Source organism: Plecotus auritus (assembly GCF_963455305.1).
Source record: "Plecotus auritus genome assembly, chromosome: 12".
In the NCBI taxonomy this organism is placed as follows: domain Eukaryota; kingdom Metazoa; phylum Chordata; class Mammalia; order Chiroptera; family Vespertilionidae; genus Plecotus; species Plecotus auritus.
In genome coordinates, this window is record NC_137778.1 from 25,910,456 (window position 1) to 25,920,313 (window position 9,858).

Genomic DNA, 9,858 nt, shown 5'->3' on the forward strand with positions numbered 1-9,858 from the left:
CCTCTGAGAGAATGCCGCCCTTGAGTTTTGCCCGCTGCCAGACAGTCCAGTTTCTCACCATATGAGTCTGGGTCCCCAGAGTGTTGCCTGGAACTGGAGTTCAGAGCAGTCGGGAGCTTTTGTCTCCATCCTGCTTGAAAAAGACAGCTGCGTACTCAGTTGCCAGCCCTCTCTGCGCGTGTGCCTCCATACCTCTGTCTTCTGCAGCTCCTGTGAGTCTCAGTGTGCTTTTCTCTTTCCTTCTAGTTGTGAATTTCCACTCAGCCAGCCTTCCTGTGGTTCTGGATGATGTCCGTTTTGTCTTTTAGTTGTAGTTTTGAAATTGTTGTGCGAGGCAGCAGTTCAGGTGTTTACCTATGCCGCCATCTTGGTTTCTCCTCTGGTTGTACTTTTTGTATCCTATTTAAGAGATCATTGACTTCTCCAAGTTCAAGAAGATATTCTCCTATTTTGTTTTACTAGAATCTTTATTGTTTTAGCTTTCATATTTAGATCTGTGATCCACTTGGCATAGGTTTTTGCATGTATGATAAAGTTGGAGTTAAGATTAATTTTAAAAATGGATATCCAATTGATCCAGTACTATTTATTGAATTGTCTATCCTTTCCCCACTGAACTGGCATCTTTGACACAAATCAGGTGACTGTGTGTATATTACTGGTTCTCTATGTTTTACCACTGTTTTATTCTTGTGCCAATATAAGAGTGTCTTAATTTCTTCAATTTCATGTCTTAATGCTAGATAGTGTAAGCCCTCAGCTTTATTTTTTCTTCTGCAAGATTGCCTTGGCTACTCTAGGTCCTTGATATTTCCATATAAATTCCATATAAATTTTAAAATTCATTTGTCTAATTCCAAGCAAAACAAACAAAACAAAATATGTGCTGGGAGTTTAGATCAGGATTGAACTGAATCTATAGAATAATTTGCAGTGAAATACCTTAACAAGTTTCAGGATTATAAACCTGAACCAGGAAAAATAGTATACTCTTTTATTTTGTTGTCTTCTCTAATTTCTCTTGGCAATGTTTTGTTATTTTCTGGGACTACTTTGTTAGTGGCAAAGAAGTTAATTTTAAGAAATACCTTCTAGATCATTTGAATCTTTTAATCTTTCCATGTCTTTTTATTTTAGGTCAGTTATCAGCACAGTTTTATTTTTTTCTATAAAGTGCCAGAGTAAATATTTTCAGGTTTGCAGGCCATACATTCTCTGTTGCAATTACTCACTTTGCTCTGTTGTTGCAGAGAGAAAGAGCCATAGGTAGTATGTGAACAAACGGGATGCTTGTATTCCAATAAAGCTTTATTTATTAAAAATATAGATGATGAACCTAAATCAGCCTGTAGGCCATGATTTGCCCACAGTCCTAGATGGTTCTCTTATAACTAGCCTATAATGGGTTCTCTGTAAATGGGATATAACTGAATTTTTAAAAATGTAAGTAAACAATATGTCTTTTAATTAACTTTAGTCCATCATATTTTAAAAATTATCACATATATTTACTTTTCCCCCTACATCTTACTTTTGCTTTGTATTTCTTTTACCTTTTTATGTTTTTCCTTGTCTTTTCATTAATTGAATTTTTGTTTATTTTCTTCCAATTTTCCCTCTTTGTTTCTATTACTTTTACGGATTATCTTTGAAATGTTACCATCATAATTGTCAAAGTCTACCTTCCACCTTTTCTGAATAAAAAGACCTAGAATGTTTTAATTCTATCCATGTTCCTATTAACATATTTACTACTACTATTATTTACTTAGAAATGCATCATTTTGAAGGGTCAGAAAGAGAGTATAAGAGATATAAAATTCATCCCTTCACTCAACCATTAGTTTCATAACTAACTGAATATCTGTTCTCCAGCAAGCACTGTGCAAGGTACTGGTGCCATAGTAAAAAGGACACTATGTGACGGGACCCATGTGATGGGAGAACATAGGAACATATTCTAAATTCCAGGTTGTCTGGAAAGGCTAAAGAAAATGAAAAGGAGACGTGGGGTCTCCCACTTAAATTATCTGAGAGGATTTCGATGAGTAAGTCTCATTGGGTACAGCATTTAGTTCTGATACAAGAAGGACTCCTGCCTGGGATTTTTGGTGGTCATTCTTCCCCTAGTATAATCCTCCCTCTTTCACTCATCATGCTGTTTCTGCCAAGAACCTTTCTTAGAGCTCGATCATATAAACAACGGTTAAGAACATGAGTCTTGGAATCAGACTGACCAGGCTCAGCTCCAGTTTTGTCACTGATGAACTTCGTCATTGAAGAGGACTTAAGGTCCCTGAATGTCACTTTTCTGTCTGTTAAATGGGAGCATTAACAGTACTTTCTTCATAGGATTGTTGCGATGCTTTCAATGAAATGAAGACCAAAGATTTTAACATAGTGTCTGCTTAATTAGTCAGTATTAATCATTATTGAAATAACCATGGATTCATTTATAAAGTACTTAATAAAGTCTCCACTTTATGCCTAGTAGCTTACTCATGAGGTGACGGTGTCTCCTCTTCCTTGTCACCTTTTACCCCTCATTTTTTGTCCCCAGAAACGGAGCCTTCCCTGGAAATGGGAGCATACTGGCTAGAAAGGTGACACTTGTCATGGCAGGACTTCAGCCTGTGACTGCCAGGTTTCAGACCACTTTCACTCAGCTCTGCCTTTAGGCCCCTTTCTGATATTCTCATGGTCAGGACATCAGGAGCTGGTTGGCCAGAACACATCCGGAGCAGCTACCTTTATGACAGATCACAACTGCTACGAATTCCCCCATGTTCGCCCAGACAGGTTTCTGTCTCGTCACTGTGGAAGGTGGCAGGGTGAAGACCATGAAACCAAGGGCTGCTTTCTCTCTCTCTCTCTCTCTCTCTTTTTTTTTTTTTTTTTTTTTTTACCACCGACAGTTTCACTCTGGTTGAATGAGTTCAAAGAGAATCTCTTGCTCTAACTGATGGCCTCACTACATCTGGACTGTTGGAAGCATAATTATTATTATGCTGACTTGTTCTGAACACCTACGGCTCTTCTTCTTAGGGCCTGTAATTGTGTGTCCTTGTGTGAAAGGGAGGGAAATGCTGCCTTCAGGAGTCACCTCCTATCACAGCATTGTGGTCAGATGTCACACTTCACATCCAGCTGCAGAAAATAAAGCAGGGAGCTCAGTGCTCGCAAAGGCCCAGGGAATCAGGAGCCTGGTTTTGATCCACCCAATGACCTTTTAAAAATTTTAATTATAGTTTACATTCAATATTATTCTGTATTAGTTTCAGGTGTACAGCTTAGTGGTTAAACAATCATATACTTTACAGAATGGTTCCCCAATATTTCCAGGACCCGCCTGGCCCATACATACTCATTACAATATTATCGACTATATTCCCTAGGCTGCTATTTACCTCTCTGTAACTACCAATCTGCACTTCTTTCCCCTCGCCTGTCATCCTCCCCACGGCCGTCTGCCTAGTGGCCTGTTTTATTCTCCCGTTCTCAAAATGCTGGTGAGTGTCCTTTTTTCTTGTCAATACCACTTAGTAATTTTTTTTCTAAATTTAACATATAAATTAGAAAAATCTCTGCCACGTTGAGTTCATGGATTAATGATGGCACATGTGCTAACCAGGGATGCAGCTGTGCAAGTTATCAGCTTCTCTCCTGGGGCCTGGAGGCTCTGACTCATTGACCCCTCTTCCCTTTCTGCTCCTATTCTCTGCTGTTTCATTCACTTCCAGCTTCATTTGCTACTCTCCTGGGCAAGATTATGGGAATTGAATTGGCATCATGGTGTCTGAGAGTCTTTCCCAGTCCTGGGAAATTGGAAACCACTGTGTACACTCTGAGACTGCTAGTGGTAGAGGTTAGGCGAGTTGGGAGAGAGTCTGGAGCCTGGAGTTCAGAGGTGTCTTCCTAAGGAAAATTTTCCTTCAATGGACATCAGAGTCATAGAGACAGGGTAGATTTGGATCTGTCTTTCTGTAAACCTGTGCAGTCGAACCTCGGTATCCACAGGGGACAGGTTCCAGGTCTACCACTCCCCTGTGGATACCAAAATTCTGATATGCTCAAGTCCCTTCTATAAAATGGTGCAGTATTTGCATATAACTTATGCACGTCCCCCTACCCCCATATACTTTAAATCATCTTTAGATTATTTGACTCAATTAAAATACACATATAGTTAACTTTGGATACTGGTAAGAAGATAAAGAAAATAGGTACCTGGCACATTACTATTGTGGGGGTAAATTCTTACCATATTTATTTTTTATGTCAACATACATTTGGTGGCTCAAAACAGCACAAGTGTATTAGCTCACAATGTCCACAGGTCTGAGGTCCAGGGACAATATTGCTGCTTAGGATCTTACAGTGCTGAAATCAAAGTGCTTTCTGGGGCCACAATTCTTATCTGGGGCCCTTCTAGCTCACCGGTTGTTGGCAGAATTAGTTTTCTTACCTTTGTGTTTTTAGGGAGAGAGAGATAGAAACATCAATGATGAGAGAGAATCAATCAGCTGCCTCCTGCATGCTCCCCACCGGGGATCGAGCCCGCAACCCAGGCATGTACCCTTGACTAGAATTGAATCTGGAACCCTTCAGTCCACAGGCCAACGCTCTATCCACTGAGTCAAACCGGTTAGGGCAGAATTCGTTTTCTTATAGTTGTAGAACTGAGGTTCCTATTTCCTTGCTGGGTGTCAGCCACAGGCTACTCTCAGCAATCATAGATGTCCAGATCCCTTAGTGACCTTCTCCATCTTTAAGCCAATAATGACACACCAAATTCTTCCTGTGCTTTGAATGAATCTCTGACTTCCTTTTCTGTGATCAGCTGGAGAAAACTCTCTGCTTTATAACAGACGAGAGCTGGGCCTTAATCCAATATGACTGGTGTCTTATAAGAAAAGGAAAATTTGGACACAAATACAGAGGGAAGAATGCCATTTGACAATGAAAGCAGAAACTAAGAAGGGGTCAGGAAGGATTCTACCGAGAGTCTTAGAGGGATCATGGTCTTCCTGACAACGTGGTTTCAGACTTCTGGTCTCCCAAACTGTGAGAGAATCAATTTCTGTTGTTATAAGCCACTCAGTGAGTGATATTTTGCAGCAGTCTCAGGAAGAAACTAATACAATGGGCTAAAGTACACACCAAGGTACGCCCCCCGCCCAACCCAAACCAAGGCCTCTCTGACATAGAAACCAGAATGAAATTGGAGGTCCTTCTCAACTGCAAACCACATGGAACCAATCCTATGTACTTGGTTTTATAACAGAGATGAGTACTAGACTTATTGGGGTGACCACTTCATAAGGTAGATAAATGTTGAATCACTACATTGTATACCTGAAACTAATCTAAAATTGTAGGTCAACTATAATTAAAAAATAAATAAATAAATAAAGAGCTGATGTGATTAGGTCAGGCCCACCTGGATAAGCTCCCTATTTGAAGGTCATAGAACATAATTAGGGAATCTGCAATATTCAGAATACGGAAGATTAGTGCAAAGTAGGTACATGGTGAGGAGGGTGTGGTCATCTTAGAATTCTGCCTACTGCAGTTGCTATAATTTGGGAAAGTAATCTGGCAATATCTTTTGCAATTGAGCATCCACATGCCTCTTAATTCTGCATTCCTACTTTTAGAACTCCATTTTATAGAAACAAGCACATCAACATCCTATATAATAAAAACGTAATATGCAAGTCGACTGAACAGCGGAACGACTGGTGGGCAGGGGCGGGGCCGGTGAGCAGGTGGCACCAGGCTAGCCAAGGCGCATGCCAGCGGGCAGAGAGAGGGGATGACGATGGGGGGCGGGTGCTGCGGCAACCAGGGGCAGGGGTGGGGATGGGGCCTGTCGCTCCCTGGCCTGAGCCGTCCCCTGATAGGCCAGCCCGGTCACCTGCCCAGAAGGAGGCCAGACTGCGGCTTAGAGCCGCTCCCCAGGGGGAGTGGGCCTAAGCTGTCAGTTGGACATCCTGTGAGGGCTCCCTGACTGTGAGAGGGTGCAGGCTGGGCTGAGGGACCCCCCCAAGTGCATGAGTTTTCGTGCGCCAGGCCTTTAATATTAGGATAAAACTCCAAATATGTTTATTGCAGATTCTAAGTTCCCTAATTGGACACTCATTCTTCATCAAAAGGAGACTGCATGAATAAATTATGGTTTATCCACAGCATTCTTCATATGAATAACTTAGATTTTTGCCTATTGATTTGGAAATAGAAAGAAGCAAGTAGTTGAGTAATGTGTACTTAATAATGTGATACTATTTTGAAAAGAAAATTACAAAAACTATATAAAGTATATGTATATGTACATCTGTACGTGTGTGTGAATATGAAAAGGATGAACACCATGCTGTTAATTTTATTATCTCAAGGGGCTAGGAATGGAGTTAGGTGGGGTGATAAATAGGGAAATTAGGAACTTTATCTTTACACATCTCTGCAGTTTTACCTTTGTTATAAGTATACATCACTTCTTTAATTTAAAATAATATTACAAAAGCTAAGCAAAAGTAATACAGAAACTTGAAGAAAGTTTGCAAAATATGCTAAAGTTTCCAGAGGCAAATGCGATTATCCCAAATCCAGGCTTCCAGACATATTTCCTGTTAACAGTTTGCTATATTCTATGTGCACATTCCCACCCCCCCCCGCCAAATCATTAATGTAAATATTTGTTGGAAATGTGACCTTTATCACATGAGTACCTCAAAGATGAAAGTCCATCCTCATATATATATGCTTGTGAATATTTTTTGTAGGCCCTTTATGATCTAATTTTAAAACATTTAAATCTTTAATTCCTCTGGAATTTGTTTTGGTATACTGTGCTAAATGAGGATTAATCAACATCTACATTTTTTCCAATTGGCTAACTATTATACCAATAACATTTATCAAATAGCCACCTAATGATTAGAAATGCCACTTTTTAATATATACTAAATTCTTACATATGTTTCTGAAAATTCTGTTCTGCTCCATTGGTAACTCTGCAGTCTGACACTGGCACCACATTTAACAACATATATTGCAGCTTTGGAATATGCTGTATTATCTGCTACAATTGCATTTCTAACAGTTTTTGTTTTTGCTTTCTTTTATACAACCTCAACTCCCTCAGTAGTTTCTCATTTGCTTGGTTTAATCCCAATCCCATCTAATGCTGTGTAATTTGGAAAAAATGTACAACATGCTGACCTGTCTCACTTTAAATTCATGAACAATCACCTTTTAAAAAAACTTACTGAAACGTATTTTTAAATATCAGTTAAGACCATCGTTTTTAAAAATGTTTTTTAAAATTAAATTCTGTCTTAGAACTGATTAGTTCACAAAATGTTCAATGTTTATATTAAGTAGCATTGAACATTCGTGGGTGTATTATTTTTTTCTGATAATTTTTTATTCACTAGACCAGTGGTTCTCAATCTTCCTAATGCCGCGACCCTTTAATACAGTTCCTCATGTTGTGGTAACCCCCAACTGTAAAATTATTTTTGTTGCTACTTCATAACTGTAATTTTGCTACTGTTATGAATTGTAATGTAAATATCTGATATGCAGGATGTATTTTCATTGTTACAAATTGAACATAATTATAGCATAGTGATTAATCACAAAAACAATATCTAATTATATATTGTGAAATATTTATTTCTAATTACAAATAAATGAAATTTTGTCTTGAAGCATGGTGTAGCATGGGTAACAGTCTTAATATAACAACAGTAAACTACATTGCTACATTTTGCGACAGTATGCGTAAAAAGCCAACGTCAGTGTGAAGGTTGAGATTGCTTCTTTCTCACCAGATCAGAAAATCTCAGGGCAGTCTTTGCAAGAGCACAATGAAGATCATCTTCCACAACAAGTCTACTTCTGTATTTAGACTTGATAACCAACAAGCTGGAAAACCCTGTTTCACAAAGATATGTTGTTGGAAATGGAAGAAGAAGGCGCAACGCAGTCTCAGACAGAATAGGATATGACTGCAAACACTTGATCCAGAATTTTGTAACTGGCATTGTAGAGAAATCAGTTCTCGCTGCATCGCTGTTAATAAGTTCAATGAACTCCTCTTGTGCTGTCTCAGGAACATCTTCAACTTTGACTGTGAATGGGCTTCTGGCAAGTGCAAATGGGGTGTCAGGTAGATTTGGAATGTACGATGAAATTTCGTCTGCAAGCATGTGCAAGTGTTCTTTCACAGAAATTATCATCGTAATCCTTTTGTCTGGTTCAATGTCATGTTCCTCAAAGAAAGCAGATAAGGTAGGCAACATGTAACTTTTATTTTCATCCCATTTTTTTTTGCCAAAGCTGAAGTTTCATTTGCAATGATCGGATCTTTTCAGACAAATCAAGGCATGTTGCAGTTGGTCCTTGCAATATAAATTTAACTCATTCAAGATGGCAAAAATGTCAACCAAGTAAGCTATTTTCTGCAGTTCACTTTTATCACTGAAAAGTGCTTCGAATTGTGGTCTTGCTCTCTGATTAAAAAACGTTTTGAGTTCATCACGAAGCTCAAAAACACGTTTTAAAACTTTTCCTCTCGACAACCATCTCACTTCAGTGTGAAATAGCAGAGCATTGTTCGGCGCATCCAACTCGTTGCACTGTTGCAAAAACAGTTGACTGTTTAAAGTGCTCGCCTTTTTGTTGAAACCGGTTTGGCTCAGTGGATAGAGCATCGGCCTGCGGACTGAAGGGTCCTGGGTTCGATTCCGGTCAAGGGCATGTACCTTGGTTGTGGGCACATCCCCAGTGGGAGGTGTGCAGGAGGCAGCTGATCGATGTTTCTAGCTCTCTATCCCTCTCCCTTCCTCTCTGTAAAATATCAATAAAATATATTTTTTAAAAAATAAAGTGCTCGCCTTTACAAAATTGACAGAATTAATGACACTTTTCATTACTTCTTGTAACTCTTGTGGCAGCATCATCATTGCTAATATTTGCCGATGAATCATACAGTGAGTTCCGATGACTTTTGGTGACTCATTCAGTACCAAACGTTGAAATCCAGATCGACATCCTAGCACAGCTGGAGCACCATCTGTGCAAACACCACAAACCTTTTCCCAAGAGATCTTATGCTCTTTCAGAAATGAACCAACTGTGTCAAATGCAGTACATGCAGTAGTTGACGTTTCAAGAGGTTTGCAAAAAAGAAACTCATCTTTAAAGTCGCCATCATTAATATACCTCACGTAAACCAGTAACTGTGAACAGTTTGCAATGTCTGTAGATTCATCAAGCTGGATACTAAATATTGGAAGTGGAGCAGATTTAATTTCCTGGATTACCTGATCAAGAATATCAGCAGACATGTCATCTATTCTTCTGCAGACAGTGTCGTTAGATAAGGAAATTGCACTCAATTTCATAACAAATCCGTCTGCGATCATAACTCTAACAATGTCTTTGGCTGTTGGCAACAGTAAATCCTCAGCAATGGTGTGAGGTTTCATAGCTCTGGTGATTCTGAGTGCCACTAAATATGAAGCTTCAACGGCTGCTACATTTTGTTTGTGGTACTTGCCACCAGTGTCAAGTCTGGCTTTCTTGAGTCCATCAGCTTTGCTTCTAAAATAGTTGGTATCCTTGCTGGCAAAGCTCGGATGCTTGCTATCAAAATGGCGTTTTAGTTTGTTCGGCTTCATAGATTCGGCTGATAGAACTTCACAACAAATAACCCATTGCGGTTTCTCAATTCATGCTGTAATTATTGAGGTAAAACCATACTGTAAAAAATCCTCACTATATTTTCTTTTCTTAACGTTCTTCTCTACACGATCCATTATCATGGGATGGTTTGCTAATGAAAATAATATA